The following is a 17,917-nucleotide window of genomic DNA, read 5'->3' as shown; positions in this document are numbered from 1 at the left end:
GTTTGCCTTTTTGGGCTCAGGAATTGTGTCAAGTGTTTAACAAAAACTTGTGTATCCGGCCGGATGAACATGCAAGTCTTTTTGCCTTTTGCTGGCCTATTACAATATTTGTGTGTGGTTACCACTTTGTATGGGTATCTCGAATGAAGATTTTGCCAATCTGTTTTTGGGATACCGCAAAGTGGAACACGCATTTGTAATAGTAATAACAAACAATAATGTATAAAATTGCGTATTTATTTATTTGCAAATGGCCTGCGGCCCGATAGGTTACATAGAGAAATGTAAGAACATGGCTTACATATAACAGCGTCGAAGCTGTTGTGCATTCCATGTGCGTGCGATAGGTTCGCCTTCTAGTGTTTGCAATCTGTATGCGCCTTTCCCTAAGACCTCTTTGATGAGGTAGGGTCCTTCCCACTTGGGGGCGAGTTTGCCTGGGCGCTCGGCATTAGATGCCTCATTGTCGCGTAGGACGTAGTCTCCTGGGTTGAAAGTACAAACGCGGACGCGCGCGTTGTAGTACTTTTCAAGTTTGGATTTATATTTGGCCTCATTGATGGCAGCGTTTTCGCGCCTTTCTTCCAAGAGGTCCAAATCGATCCTGCGTTCCATGTTGTTGTCTAGTTTTTCAATAGCCAACATTCTAGGAGAGGGGAGACCTACTTCTGCGGGGATCACCGCTTCTGAACCGTAGACTAGGCTGAAGGGTGTTTCCCCATTGCTTGTTTTTGGGCTTGTACGGTGAGCCCATAAGATACTTGGGAGTTCATCGACCCAGCCACGCCTGGCCGTTCCCAACCGTGCCTTGATCCCTTCGACGAGGCTTTTATTGATACTCTCGACTTGGCCGTTCCCTTGCGGGTGTGCGACTGATGAGAATATGTGCTCAATATGTAGTTCCTCTAGCCATTTTTGGAATTCGTCGGCAGCGAAGTTGGTGCCGTTATCGGTGACAATGCACATTGGTAATCCGAAACGGCAGATGATGTGTTCCCAAATGAACTTTCTTGTTATCATAGCAGTGGTTGAGGCGAGTGGTTTTGCTTCTACCCATTTGGTGAAGTAATCAACCGCCACTATGATAAATTTAACCGCACCTGGAGCGTCAGGGAAAGGTCCCACAACGTCAATTGCCCATTTCTGAAAGGGCCATGCGGTTGTGACGGGGACTAAGTTGTTTTTTGGCCGCAAGGTTTTTGGAGCATGACGTTGACAGTCGATGCACTTGCGCAACTCTTTGACGGCGTCCAGGTGCATGCCGGGCCAGTAATGCCCGGCATTCATGATTTTGGCCACTACCATGCGTGGTCCAGCGTGTATGCCACATATGCCGTCGTGTATCTCTCGAATGAGGTATGTGGCATCCTGGGGGTTGACGCATCGTAGTAGTGGCCCGAGGTATGATTTGCGGTATAAGATACCGTCTCCCATTTGATAATGGCACGCTTTGTATTGTAGTTTGCGTGCTTCTGATTTGCTTTCGGGAGTCACACCTGATTGTAGATATGCGATAATAGGTGTCATCCATGATGTTGAACCGTATTGAATGACGTTGACCTGGCGCAGGGGTACCGAAGGATTTTGCAGGATTTCGATGCGTATCTCCTTTGCCAAGTGTTGGAAGCTGGTAGATGCAAGTTTTGATAGTGCATCTGCGGACTTGTTTTCGCTTCGATTAATATGGCGAATATTGAACGAAGTGAATTTGGATTTTAGTTGCAGGACTTGCTCGAGGTAGAGGATCATGATATCCCCCTTTGCGGCATAGTCGCCGCGTACTTGGCCTGCAACTAATAAAGAGTCGACGTGGGCTTCCAGATGTTGCACGCCGATTTTGACTGCTAAACGTAGCCCCGCTAACAGAGCCTCATATTCTGCCTCGTTGTTTGTGCTTTTGAATTCGAGGCGGATTGCATATGTAAGTTCTTGGCCGTCAGGGCTGACGAGTCGCAGACCTGCACCCGCCCCTTCGTCGTTGGAGGCACCATCTGTGAAGAGTGCCCATGTCTCTGAGGAGGCTGGCGTTGGTGCATGAGTTTGTGCTTCTTCGCATTCTTGGATGCGATTCACCGGTACTTCGGCGGCGAAATCAGCTAAGATCTGGCCTTTAATCGCGGGGCGCGGCTTATAATGTATCGTGTGCGCGCCCAGCTCGATTGCCCATTTCGCTAATCTCCCAGAGATGTCGGGTTTGGAGAGGATCGGGCCGATCCTGTAATTGGTTAGCACTGTGATGATGTGGTTTACGAAGTAGCGTCGCAACCGTCTTGAAGCGTGCACTAATGCTAGCACCAATTTCTCCATTATTGAGTACCTCGTCTCTGGGTCGTTGAGCATCTTGCTGATGTAGTAGATGGGTGTTTGAACCCCCTTTCGCTCCACAATTAGTACCGCACCCACCGCGTTGTCCGCGGCGGATAGGTATAGTATGAGTGGCTCATCCTTGCGTGGTGCGGTTAGAGTTGGGAGTTGTATCAAACACTCCTTCATTTCCCGGAAGGCCTGTTCAGCCTCTGCGGTCCACTGGAATTGTTCTTTCTTTGAACAGCTCCGCAGGGTCTTGATGAACGGATAAGACTTAGCTGCGTGGTTGGCTAAGAATCTGTTGAGTGCCGCTAGCCTGCCGGCTAGCCGTTGCATATCCTTCATCGATGAAGGCGATGGCATGCGCTCGATCGCCTGGACTTTCTCCGGGTTTACCTTGAATCCATCTTTAGTCACGATGAACCCAAGGAATTTGCCTTCTTCCATTCCAAACGAGCATTTCCCTGGATTGAGCTTTATGTTAACGCTTCGCAGAGTTTGGAATGTTCTTTCAATATCTGTGAGCATGGTATCTTCTTCCATGCTCATGACGACCAGGTCGTCCATGTAGATTTCGACACTTTTGCTTATTTGGCCGCGGAAAGTGTCGTTCATCAACTTTTGGTAGGTTGAGCCCGCGTTGCGCAACCCAAACGGCATTTTTGTATAGCAGTAATTTCCGGTGGGAGTCCGGAATGCCGTTTTGTCTTCATCCTCGATTTCCATTTGTACTTGATGGTATCCTTTGTAGCAATCGAGGAAACACTTCCACCTGAATGGTGCGAGATTATCGACCTTTTCGTCGATTTCTGGAAGCGCGTAACAATCCTTGGGGCAGGCTTTGTTAAGGTCTTTGTAATCGACGCACATGCGCCAGCCCCCGGACGGTTTTTCTACCATGACTGGGTTGGACAACCAAGTCTGGTATTTGACTTCCCGCAGGATGCCTGCGGAGAGCAGTTCTTCGATCTGCTCTTGCATCGCCTGATTTTTAGCTGACCCAAGGTGGCGTTGGCCTTGGATCACTGGCTTGATACCTGGCATGGTATTCAAGTGATGTTGCGCAATATCACGTGGGACCCCGGTCATGTCTGCGGGTGTCCACGCGAAGATGTCTTGGTTCCTGAAGAGGAGCTGCTTCAGTTGCGCTTTGGTGGTCGGGGACAAGGCGTGACCCAATGTGACCTTTTGTTCTGGGTATCTCGCGTTGAGAACCCATTTTTCTGGCTGGTCGTTGGGGGTGGGCCTTGCGACCTTGGTCGGACGTACTTCGTCCGACATCATGACGTCCCTGCGGGCATAGATTATCGCGACCCCCGATTCGGTTGGGAAACCAACCGCAGAGTGGGGGACCGACGTAATCATATTGAAATCTCCTTGGGATTCTCTCCCGAGGAGTACGTCATATCTGGAGGTGTGAGGTAAAACCATGAAGTTTACCTCTTCTGTCGTTGTGCGGTTTCCGCTGGAAAGACGCACAGGGAAAGTAATCTGGCCTAGGGGAAAGACAGTTTCCCCTGCGAACCCGGTTAACGGGTAATCTACTGCTTGCAACCGATCTTTGTCCTCTTGGTCGAACTGGTTGAAGCATTGTTCGTAGATTATATCAGATGTACTGCCTGGGTCGATGAATAGACGCTCGGTGCAGTAGTGTGCCAGTTGGCCTGAAATGACGACGGCGCGCCTATCGCGCGGTTCGCCTCGGACCTTTGGAAAGACGACTTGCTCGTCCTTCCAGTCACATTCTGGCCTTCTTGCCGCTTTTCGCGGCCTGCCCTTGCCTCCGTGGATCATGTGGGTGGAAGCCACGTGCATGGTTCTCTTCCCGGAGGAGGTACCTTCGCCATGAGGGGTAATGCGCTTGGTGGGTTTTTGCCCACCTGGCAAAAGATGTTGCAGTTTCCCCTCCTTTAAGGCGCGCTCAATCTCCAGTCGGAGACTGATGCAGCTGTTGGTGGTGTGGCCCGAGTCCTTGTGGTACTCACAGTAGAGTGTGAGGTCCTGATTTTTCTTGGACTTCATTGGTTGGGCCGGTCGCAAGAACTGTGGGTCCGCAAGGAGGACCTCACTTGGCGACATGGTGATCTCGGTCCAGTTGCGGTCCCGAGATTCTTTCTTTGACGCCCAACTGTCTCGGGCGGGGTTGTAGTTCTTTGGGTCGAACGTGTTGGTTTGCGGGAAGTATGGTTTGGAAATATCACGATTTCCAACGTCCCGGTTGCGTTTATTGTTACGCTTGGACCCTTGTTGGGATGTTTCGGCTTGGGGTTTTTCCTTTGTCACATGCGGTTCGAGTGACCGCTGTGTCTGGGCGTATTTCTTGACCGCAGTCATGACGTCTTCCCATTTTTTGGGCAAGCCCTCCTTGCCAGAGATGGTCATGATCATCTCTCTGTCTTTGACGGCCCGGATGAAGTGGTTTCGTGCCATCTGGTCTGCCACGTCACCTATCTCCAGGCACTCTTTATTATATCGGACGACGAATGCTTCGAGCGATTCGTCGTTCCTTCGCCAGATGTTCATGACGTCACACGAATCTCGTTCGTGGCGTCGCTGCTGGCAAAAATGTGCGAGGAACTTGGTACGCAAGTCCTCGAATGAATCCAGTGATCCCACTGGCAAAGAATCGAACCATGCCCTGGCCAGGCCCGTAAGGGTCTTGGAGAAAAATTTACACCAAGTGGGTTCGTCCCACTGGCCGTTGATGCCCGCGCCCATGAAGACGTTCATGTGGTCGTCCGGGTCGGTCGAACCACTGTATTTCCCAACGTTGAATGGGAACTTTGTCGTGGTGACATGGGCGTTGGCAATCCGCGTGCCGAACTTGGAATTTTCGGCCGCTGCCTTTGGCCTGTATGGTTCGTTCGCAGGGCGCTTTGCCGCCCTAAGGTATGTGTTGCGGGGATGACTGGGAGGAACATAGTTGCGTCCTCCCGGTCTGCTACTGGTGTCATGCGAATCACCGCGGTAGCTGTGGTCGTCAGGGTCGGTATGACCGTACCCTTCTGTGTATGGTTGTGGGCCCAATCGGCTCTGAATGCCTGGGCCGCGTCTGGAGGTTGATCGCCTCCTGTCCTCGCCATGGGGGCCAAGGCGGGTATGTACCGGTCCTCTGGTGTGGGACCCGTATGAGGAATCATCCTCGTTGAGGGTGTGGACCGAACAGTAAGACGATCCCCGTTCTTCACGTCGGCTTCTTGAAGCCGGGCGTGAATGTATCCTGCCGTCGTATTGTAAAATACGCTCAACAGGGGTGTGCGGTGCTGGGGGAAGCCCAGCTCGTATATTCGCTTCAGTACAAGCGCGGTTGTATGCTGCAGTCAGCGTGGCTGCCTGCTGTTCGTACCAGGCATGAACGGTCATGCCTGGTGGGATCACAGATGGGAACTGTGATAAGTCATGTCCGAACATAAAGGAGGGGCTCCTTTGTGTGGACGTGCCAATGTGTCCGGGTTGGGAGGTCGAGGCATTGACCCCTACCGGGTTTGGGACTGGAGGATTTTGGTTATCCGCAGTGTTGTTTTGGTGATCAGTCAAGATCGTGAGAGAGGAAAAAGGGATGGTTTAGAAAATGCTAAGAGTAGCGGTGGGCGCCAATGATGAAACAATGGTTAACCGGGCAGGGTTAACACACTGGTCTCGTCAAGAAGGGTTAATCCCTTCCTCTCGAGGATCGCTGGCTGGATCACCGGTGGTTGATCTCCTGCACAAGGAAACAAGCCGTGACTCGTAACAAGGAGGATGGGGTGGGGGGTGCTCCTTGTTACCACTCTCCGGCGTGAGAATCAGTAGTTTGCTTGGGAAGCAAAGTAAGATAGTAGTAGTAGTGAGAGAGTTGTGAGAAGATACCTCAAACCTGGTTTGGGGTTGGTATTTATAGCCGAGGAGTGAAGGAGGATGATGATGGATGGACTGACGACGTGCTGCACCTTTTCAGGTGTGTCAGGCTCGTCGGTTATGGAGGTTACGCCACGTCAGTCCATTGCTTACGTAGCTCTGACAGGTAACTGCCATTGGTGCCACTTGCACTGTGGTGTCAGTACCACTTGCTTGAGTACATAGGATGCGGTGCAAGCCGCATCGCTACGTGCGGTAACATCTGAAGTTACCGCGTCTCATACTTGTGATCAAGGAATACGCGAGATGCGGTGCTAGCCACATCGTCGTCTTGCCTGCATCCCTTGTCGTGACGAAAATGTCCGTATGGTGCGGTGTCAGCCGTACCGCTACGTTCATCTTCTTCTATGCCTAAGGTAAGGCTTTCCTGTATTGATAGAAGTGTTCATTGGATGCGGTGCGATGCCGCATCGCTGTGAATACTTCCGTTTTCATACACCAGATGTGATGCTATGTCGCATCACTCTACCGTTCTCATGTTCCAAGTAAGTCCTTCTTTGTTACTAGATAGATTAGATTCAACCCTTGTGTCGACGCGTTCCCGCATGGGCACAAGTAGGTTGTTAGTTAGTGGGGGTTTTGATAAGGGTAATGGTCACTCGCGGTCCATGCTGACGCGAGATCTGGGACCATACCCCTTCAACATGTTACACTTTTCTTATGGGTTCCGATAACTGTTTTATAGAAATTACGAAGTGTGTAGATTTTAGAATTTAGAATTTACTAAGTTTTATTTTTTGTAGTGCACGTAAAAAATATGTTACATTTTTTTATTGAGAGATTTTTGTGTAACGATTACAGCTATTACAACTTTATCAAATTTTATCTTTACCCGTTCTTAGCTATTAAGTTTAGGAAATGCAATTTTTAACCACTTTTAATGAACTTTGTAAAATCCACTTTAACCCCCACGAGAGTTTTGGCTTGACTATATAAATTCGAGTTAGTCGGGTCGCGTATAATACGTTATGACTGTACGATATAAATTCGATTTACGTTACGTTTTGATCCAATCGTAATGCAACTATATGATACATTGAGTTCAATCAGATACGTCAAAACGTGCGATTTCATATGGTTGACACATCACATAACGTTTGGACTAATCCGTTCGATATTTACGAAGTACCCGCGCCGCAACGCGCGCAGGTATTGTTACTAGTATATTCATAAACCATACAACAGTGAAAAATGAAGAGGATGGGTGATGATGAGTGGATTGGGTAAGTCAAAACGCAAAAAGCTTCTTAGCAAAACGACACGTGGGATATTAACTCGTATCTTCGTTTTTAGAGTATCTACAACGGTATTAGCAAGTCCAAATCCAGACTAGCTAGTCAGCATGGCACATCATGCCAAACCCCATTCCCCCTCCCCCTCCCCCCCACCCAACATTAAACAGTTCCAAACCACTCTGAACCTCCACCTCATCACCTACTTTCTTTTATATTTAACTATTTATAATATATATACTCTATTTTTAATTTATTTACTTAATTATATTATTTATAATTAAGTAAAATATTAATAAATATAAAAATAAATATATATAATCTATATAATCTTTTTTATTTTATTTTCGTTATTTTTAAAAAATTAAATAAAAAGCTGGAAAAATAAATTTAAAAGCTAGATGATCCATTGAAGAACAGACAATTACAACAACTTTAAATAAAAACTAACTTAAAACCTAAGAATAAAAACTTATTTATCGGTTTTATTTATATTTATTTATCTGGGTTGTTTAAGTTTAATTATATGGTATATTTAGGTGTCATTACGTGGTTTGTCTAGGTTTATTATCTAGACTTGTTTGGGTTTTATGTAATGTTTTTAATTTTAATTTTTTACCTTCATGTATCAACAATGAACCGGTATTTTCGATACAAGTAACGGTTAACACAAAGCTTATCAAACTTAAAAAGTAAAGAAGATAACAATTATTATAATGTAAAAATAATAAATAAAACTATAAAAAACTGTATTTAATATTTTATTATATTACAATCTACTGTTCATATCGTTGATGTTTTAATATATAGGAGAATAAATTTGTTTATTTTTAGTTTGTTTTATTTTTATTTTATATATTTGTTGTTTTAATTTATGTTTAACTTTATTATTTGAAGTTATTTTATACAAAAGTGTCTTTTATTTATTAACAGTTTTTTTTATTTTAATCAAATATATAGCATGGGGCCCATCATAAGTCAACCAAACTTGGTCCGCTGGAGCAGACTTCTCCCCCACCAGACGGCTGAGTCACCACCACACAATGTGGTCGTCTGTTTCTTTGTTTGCCCGATGAGCAAACCAAACGCAGTGGTCGCTGCGTTGTGGATGCTCTTAGTCCATGTGTGGCTTGTGTTCCATGCCATGTCGCCACCACCTAACTTCACATTCACGATGTTCAAATCCCGATTACGCATATGTTGTTAGACTAGTATTATCAATAAAAATACTTCAATCAAGGAAAATGGAAATAGCTAATCTACTTTTAATTTACACCATTATTGCTTATTCGCTTCTTATAAAAGGAGACTATTTACAAATTTTGATACCACATAGAGCAAAGCCCTTTTATAGAAAATGGCCATAGTGATAAAAACAAATGGTGGTCATATATTCACCTTATTCTAAAATAAGCTTCACATTGAATGGGTCAACTTTGGTTTGGTAATATTTAATTCCATGTCTAAAAATAAAAAAAAAAGTTATACATTTGAGCTATATATTTATTGTTGTTATTGTTATTATAATAACACGATTACCCCGGTACCTTGAGGTTGTTTTCGGAATAGACCCATGAGGGGATCACATCACATGGGTGTATACACTACTACAATAGTCTTATTACCACATGCATAATAATCCGTCGGTAAGGGAAGAAACTATTTCACAACATGTGGTGTTTCTCTCTTTCTAAAAAAAACCCAAGATTGTATTGACCAAATCAACCCTTCCTATGCTGTTGTTGCTAATTTTACTTCAACGAAAGCACCTACTATTTTACTGGACAATATTGTTACCATCAATGTAAAACATGTTTTGGTATCGTTTTGGACATTTTATCTTTTTACCTTTTGGTTATACAAGATGAATTTTCTGTACATAACTATAATAGCGCCGTAGATAAGTTTTTTTTATCATCTACTACTATACATGTTCCTTGTTGCAACGCGCGAAGCTAAATATCTAACGTGTGTGTAAAATACATAAACATAACTTTATATTATTATAATGAAGAAAATAATGAACGTTAAACCGCCGATTTTGTTATAAACGTAAACCATTTCATAACCTGTCAAAACTGAACCATATATGCTTCAAAGCCAATCCGCCGCATTTTAAACGATGAGTTTCAACGAAACTAACATACTAATGGAGACGTTTGTACTTTGAAAGGGCAAATTCCAAACTTATAGGTATCCAATCGGAATAGGCCAAGGCCCAAAGAGTTCATTTTCTTGTCATAAATGATATATTTGTTTTCAGAAAAAAAAATATACAATAATTACTTGTTTATGGTCCAAGTATTTAAAACGTCGACTAGTTAATTCCTGTCCGCCACATGACCTCGACTTTGAAGTAACTTGACACAAAACATAGGATTTCAACCGAACCACTTCTCATAACACAAGCAATAAGATTTTGAAACTATAATAACATTCTGAAACAAAAACTGATTAAGCAAACCATAATTAACATAATAAAAAAAACTGAAGTAACCAGACAAAGAAAAAAACATATAGTTACATTTTGAAAAACCGACTTTTGCGGTTTAGCCAGTGTAATAGGACACCATTAATTTTATTAAAAAAAAATGACCCAATTGGCATGAATAAACCATACATATTTTTAACTAAAAAAACTATAAACGTTTTATCGAAAAAAAATATAATTTATTAATTAAGCTCATATACCACTTTAAACCATTAAAAGCCAATGTCCTATTCTAATTTTTTTTTTTAACACAATAACCAATCAAAGACCCAATTAATTAATTCTAAATATTTAACCGTAGTAAAAAAATACCGTCAGGGATGAACTAAAGAGTCACGAGACAAACATAAGCTGAAAAGAGTAATGATTAGTGTAACTCAGGAACGACTCCATTCAAACTGAAGAGTCACCTGTGATAATTTTAACACCGGGTTTTTTTATAAATCCGAGTACCAAAAAATGATACCATAAAAAAATTCATGGTTCCGCTACTGGGTTCAACTCGGGTAATTATACTTGTACTCCCGGGTTTGAACCACTGAGCACGCGAAATACCATAAGGAGTTTCACTTTTAAAAACGCATCTTAATCATCCTAGTTGTTTCCGAGTTTTTTTTCCCAAACTAGCGTTGGTGGAAAATTTGTTTACCAAAATGGGTTATTGGAAAATTATTTACCAAAATGAGTATTTTTCTAAATTATACATTTTCTCACTCCTATTTGTATTAGATAGAAACATCTTCTATTTAAAAATATGTTAGTTAACAAGAACTGAGGTAAAAAGTAGTAAAATTTTTAAAAAGTTTATAAAAACATTTTGTTCGATCATGAAATTTTATAAAAAAATTAATATAATTGATAAATTCTTTAATTAAATGATTTCTTTACATATTTTAAATGTTTCATAAAAAGACATTTTTTATTCTTTCATATTTATTTTGTTTTCTTAAAAAAATTGTAAAAGCTTTTGTTTTTTCCAATTTAAAAAAAATAAAAAAGATCTTTTGTTTCAAGATTTTAAGTTGGGTTGAGATGATTTTGTTTTCTTTCAAAAATTTAATCACACAAATATTCTTTCATCTTCAAAAAAAAGTTGTCCGATCACGTTCTCTAATTTTTTATACATAAACGAAAAAAAGGAATAAAAAGAAATTTAAAGGATTCAACATTTGATACTATATTTACGTTTATTTAAAAAAAAAGAAAAAAAGGGATGTTGTCTTCTCGAATTCATTCTTATGTAAAGTAATAAAAAATAACCTTCAATAATGTTAAATCTAAATTGCTTAGTCATTGTTTAAAATATAAAAACGAAAACCTTTAACAAAAACTTTTTTAAAACTTTACTATTTTTTTCTTGGCTATTGTTAACAAAAATATTTTTAAATATAAGATATTTGTATCCAATACAATTGGGAGTGAGAAAAAGTATGTTTTAGAAAACGGTCCTAATATTAATACATGCTAAAATCTTATTTACACATGGTGTATACGGGCCGTATATAGTTATACGGCCCATATATAATAAAATAAAACTAACAAAGTTTGTGCCTTCAGACTTTGTCAGTTTTTTTGTCATTCCATACGGCCGTATAATTGTATACGGCCCGTATACACCATGTGTAAATAATTTGCCTGGTCGTATACAATTGATACGAATAATTTATACGGGCCGTATACAGTTATACGGCCCGTATGAAAAGAAATTAGATTTTACCCAAAATATTTAATGGATTTAAGGTGTCAATCACACGAGACATTTTATAGTCGTTAGGTGGTCAAAGCTTTCTAAAAGTAGAAAAAAATAAAACTTTAACAAGTAACAAAGACTGAAAAACAAAAAAAAAACGTGTCGTATGACTGTAATAAAAAGGAAGGGTGAGGCATTTGATGAGAGTTGTAAGGAGAAGCGTTTTAATCACTTGTTTTCAACGGGGATGTAATGCAATGATTACACAGGGTGATATGAACCCAAACCAACTGCTTTGTCTTGAGTCATCGGGAAAACTTTTCCTCAGGGGAGGGTGAGTAGTATGAGTCTGAGTCCATTATGGTTCGTGAATGTTTCAAGGTCTTAAGTGATGGACAATTGGTTAAAAGATGTAGAAGATTTTGTTGGTTTGTTTCCAAGTAGGGTTTAGAATGTTTGAAGTATTCTTGGTTCAATACCAACTCTTCTGAAAGACAAGAATACAACGTTCATGTATCACAAGGAATGACCGATCTAAGGCAGAGAACCTAATTTAGATACACAAATTCATCTGTTCATCATTGTGTGAGATTAGCCAAACGAGGATGAAAGATACTCAAACCATTTGATCCCGTTGTTGCAAACTCCTTTAATGTGAGATTCTTCAAGTTTGCACATTTTGAGAAAATACCAATGTGTTTGTCAGCTTCGTCAACACACAAAGTGACATAATGACGTGGAAAAACAAGGACCAAATGTCGATTGTTGAAAGTTTGAACTGATTATTTGTTATCAGGTGAGTTCCAAGCATTTTATCGTGTGTTGTAATTTTAATGAAGCAATGAAGACTGAATATGCACTAGGGTTTTTTCTCTTCCGGTTACCAAACATATCATTTCCGTCTACGTTTGGTTTCCTCAACGAAGAACCATCAGCCATTATCTGCCCTTTTTCCTTTGGTTTCTGGTTGATTTTGAGGGTGAGGGTTTTGCATTGATTCCTACGCTCCAATCATCTGCTTCCTGAATTGAATCTGAAAGTTAACTAGACCCCTCAAGTTGTCATTCGTAACAACTAAGCGTCTGGAGAAGAGTATGTTGATATAGGAGAGTTGAACCCGACACGTCTTCTGTGATGATTCGAAACATTCCGAATAACTAGCAGAACCCGATCCACTTACATTCGAATAACGCTGAGAATCCACAACGCTTATGGCCAGATTCTTTCCTTCAATCTTGGCAAAATCAATGTCTGCTTGTTTTATTATCACGAAAGTACTGAACAACCGAGATAGACACAATAACAACGGTCTATTTGCTTCGTCCACTAGAACTATTTGTGTATGCATTCTTTTGGTAGTTAACAACGCTAATTAGAGAAAAATCTGTAAAATTAATCATATCGATTGCTATAACAGGATGGATGTGACACACACAGATAGATAAGCTGTCACAGTTGTCAAGACTGTTTTTCGGGTTTCCAATGCTCACACAGGGTGATAAACAACGCTGATACAAACATATGTGTTTTGAAATAGGCTTTGTTATTGGTTTAATGAAGTTACACGTAACATCTACTTATATTCAGATTTAAACAATGCCCGCCTCAACTGAGATAACGGACATCCATCAAGCTCAAAAAGAAAACTTGTGTTTCCCATAGTCACAAAAGATTGCGGTTTGTATTTCGCATAGCCACCGTTTCTGTAGTAAAAAACGGTTGCGGTTTGTATTTCGCATAGCCACCGTTTCCGTGGTAAAAAACGGTTGGGTTTGCACATTCAATCTTCAATACTTCATTAAAATACCACTAGTAGAAGAACCCGACACGTCTTCATGTTACGGAGAATGTTCTAGAAATTGAAGGAAAAGGAAAAGATTTGTTGAAATCGAATTTGACAACTATGACAGCTTATTAAAGGTAGCAATCACCTCCAATCATTTCCTGGTCAAATCACACACTATAAAGTTTAAAGTTATCGTGTGTTGTAGTTTGGAAAGATGACCGAACAGAGATCTGAATAACAAACTATGGAGAACTTGTTTGTGTCGGGTTCTTCTACTAGTTACTTGATCAACGGACTGATCGGTAACGTTACTCTACTTGTGCTCCGATTTAAGCGGCGTGTTCCGATCAACGTTGTTTAAAGGTGATGAACATGGTTTTCGTAACCGGTTCGGACCGGCTGGTTCAACCGGTCCAACCGGGGTTCGGTCCCTTAGAAAATATCACAAAAACATGCGTATTGTCACCAAAAGTCAAAACATGAACAGATCATAAGTATTGATGATTAATTTCAACAACATTTGATAAAAATCTAACCTGATCCTTGAAGATAACTTTTATACTATCATCGGATTCGGAGATAAGGGTTTTTCTTTGAGAGAGAATGGAACAGATTTGTGGTTTGATTTTATGAAAAAGATATGTAAGCACTAAGCTGAAAAGTTGAAGGGTTGTTGAAGTTTAAGGGTTGTTGAAGTTGAAGGGGTTTAAATATATTATATATATATTGTGTCATCCGGTTCGTAAATCCGGTCCGACCGGTCAAACCGGTTCAACCAGTGAACCAGTAAGGCGTACGGTTCAATGTCCGATCCGGTCCTGAAAACCATGGTGATGAAGAGTTTAGAAACCCTAGAATGATGGTGCTTTTACGGGAAAAAACGTGATAATTGAAACCCTAGAATGATGGTGCTTTTACGGGAAAAAACGTGATAATTGAAAAACATTAATCTATACGGCCCGTATACAGTTATACGGCCCGTATACATTTGGTAAACATCAAAAACCTCAGAAATAAATCCATTGAGCCGTATACTTTTTATAAATCGTATACACTTGTATACGGCTCGTATAACTATATACGGGCCGTATATAATAAATCAAAAAAAACATTCTCTGCGCATCTTCCTTTTCAAAAACATTCTATACGGTCCGTATATTTTGTATACGACCCGTATACACTAGGGATATGAAAATAAGATCTAGGGGGTGTGGGAATAAGGGGGACCTTTAGAAAAATATCCATTTTGGTAAACAATTTTTAAATCACCCATTTTAGTAAATAAGTTTTTCACCAATACTAGTTTAGGAAAAAACTCGTTGTTTCTCTTATGAGTCAACAAGCTGTGACGATTCAATGTGCAAGTTCGTATTTTTGCTCTTGTTTTGTTTTATGTTGATGAAGTGTCGTTCAGATTCAAATTTTTATATATTTTTCATTGATAACATTACTCAGACAATGTTACGGTCAAAACAAAATGTACCAACAAGTAAGTTCATCTTAAATAAATTGACATCTCCTACTTTATGAATTATGTTCAACTCAAGTTAACAATTAAGTGGTCCTCCCAATCTCCCATTGATCTGCCAACGTAGACGTTGTCGTCCTTTTATAAGTAGAGTTGTATTTACGTTGTCTAATGTATTTATGTTGCCAATCAATTTCTTCCAAATTCATATATATATATACAATAATAAAGTAATTTGTTAGGAAACGACTTTTTGCCAATGTATTTATGTTGCCAATCAATTTCTTCCAAAGTCACATATATATATATATACAATAATAAAATAATAGCGTTGGGTTTGCTATAAATGGCCAAAACCCTACAAATGTTATGAATGATTCTCAGCCATAATAAGAGCATTCACATTGGAGACTCTTTATTCATATATTCTATATAATATAGAGTAAAAATTAGAGAAAACAACAAAAATATTACTAAATTAGAATTAGAATCTCTATAATAGAGAAAGATTTATAAAAAGCAAGTCACAACCTCTATATTTACAACATCCACATTGGAGGCTTCATTTCTATCTATATAATTCAACTAAAAAACCTATTTTTCTTTATACTTCGCTTATTTTTTAAAAACATTTCACATCCAACCCTCTATCTCTATCTCCATCTCCATCATACTCACAATCATTTATTTTATTATTTTTTTCTCTTTCCTATACACTCACAATAAAAATATATGAACCTCTAAATATAGAGGTTGTGCTTTGTTTTCTATAAATCTTTCTCTATTATAGAGATTCTAATGTAGTAATGTTTTCGTTGTTTTCTCTATTTTTTACTCTATATTATATAGAATATATGAATAAAGAGTCTAAAATATGAATGCTTAGAGCAGTCATATCCATTTCATTAAATTCTGTGTGTGTAGTTTTTATAATATAAAAAGTATAAAAAGTGGTTATGAGTGGAGGAGAGAGAAAATGTTACTGTTCATCTGTATATTTGGGGGGACACTGTTCACCCCCTATAATATTTTAATATATTTTGAAAGTAGATGTGAGTGAAGGAGAGAGAAAAGGTAATGATAAATGTATAAAAAATATTATTTAATTGAAAAAGGAGAGAGAAAATGTAGTGTTTTTTAGTGTAATTTAATTGAAAAAATATTATTTATATCAACCCCCTATATTTTTACTGTGAGTGTGTAGGAAAGAGAAAAAAGTAATAAAATAAATGTTTGTGAGTATGATAAAGATAGTCATAGAGATACATGGTTGGATGTGAAATGTTTTTAAAAAATAAGCAAAGTAGAGAGAAAAATAGGTTTTTTAATTGAGTTAGAGCATTTACATCCAAGCTCCCAAATTATGTGAGGGGGGTTTTTATTTTATAAAAAGTGGTTGTAGGTGGTTGTGAGTAGAGGAGAGAGAAAATGTTACTGTTCATCTGTAAATTTGAGAGGACACTTTTCATCCTTTATAATTTCTTAATATATTTTGGAGTGAATTTCAAATTTTGTCCTTTATTTATATAGCACATTTCAGGTGGTGTCCTTTATCTTTAAAAGTGATGAATTTTGTACTTTATGTTTCAAAAACTTGCATGTTACGTCCTTTAACCCTAACCCAGTTAATTTTTAACGTTAGATTATAATCACCCAAGGGTATTTTAGTATTTTTACCTATAAAGGACCATATTTGTAATAAAACAAATATATAACACCCTTTTCTAACCTCCCCCTCTCTCTAACCCTTCTCTTTCTCTACCTGTCATCCTCCGCCTAAGGCCACCACTGCCACCGGCCGCCGACTGCCTTTTCTCCTATAACTATTCTACTCACATTCCTTACTCAAACCTAATGCCTATTTGGTCTTACTGTATACCCACTTACCCAGATCCCCAAATGTTGGAAAACCATCCACCATTACCATCAAGATAAACATGTTTAAATAGTATAAATCAAAACTTAAAAAGTCAAACAAAACTGATCTAAACAAACAAAAAACACAGAAACGATACGTATATTGTATACAGCAAACAACGACTTCGTAAAATCACAAAACGGATCAATTTATCAATAACGCTAGTACAACAAATTGTTCAACACAACTATGACAAAAATGGATAATAAACTTGTAATAATCAAATCTACGTAGTTGATTTGAATCCAATAACAGATAAACACGTTGAAAAAGTATATCAGAACATAAACGAATTCAAACGAAACAGATCTAAACAAACATTAAAGCAAAAACGATAATATATACACTGAAACCCTTGTATTTGACCAGCACTAGATCATTTTCTGACCAAGGATTAAGTGTAAAGACGGTTTGGTTTTGCGATGTTGCTTCAGATCTGGTTGGTGATATTTGGATTATGAACGGTGATGTGGTTCTGATTTTGGTGTTTAAGGTTTGGTCGGTAATACCCTAAGATACCAACCTTTTTTTTTGGCAACACTTTCTTCTCCGAGCAGATCTGGCTCAAATCTTGGATGGCTCAAATCGGACTTGTGAGCAGGTGTGGTGGGGCGGTGGTAGCGGTTCAGATGGTGGGGGTGGTTCTGATCACCGGAGAAGGTGGGGGGGGGTGCGGTGGTAGGGGTTCAGACGGTAGGAATGGCCATGGCAATTGGTGTTTCTGTGGTGGGGGTTCACCGGAAAAAACACCAGTGTTTGGAGAGAGAGGGCAAAGAAAGTTGAGAGAGATAATGTTTAGAGAGAGAAAGGTTTTAGGATTTTAATGTATCGTATATTATTTTTATCTTTATTTATATTTATTTAAGATACATATTTAAAATAGAAGGGCTAAATGACCAAATTGTCCTCATGTGCCTTGCACCTGACCTAAGTTAACGTTAAAAATTAACTGGGTTAGGGTTAAATGACGTAACATGCAAGTTTTTGAAACATAAAGTAGAAAACTCATCACTTTTAAAGATAAAGGACACCGCCTGAGATGTGTTATATAGATAAAGGACAAAATTTGAAATTCACTCTATATTTTGAAAGTGGATGTCACGGCTCCCCGACCCACCCTGGACGGAG

Source organism: Helianthus annuus, chromosome 17 (assembly GCF_002127325.2).
Source record: "Helianthus annuus cultivar XRQ/B chromosome 17, HanXRQr2.0-SUNRISE, whole genome shotgun sequence".
Lineage (NCBI taxonomy): Eukaryota > Viridiplantae > Streptophyta > Magnoliopsida > Asterales > Asteraceae > Helianthus > Helianthus annuus.
This window is presented reverse-complemented; position numbering follows the sequence as displayed.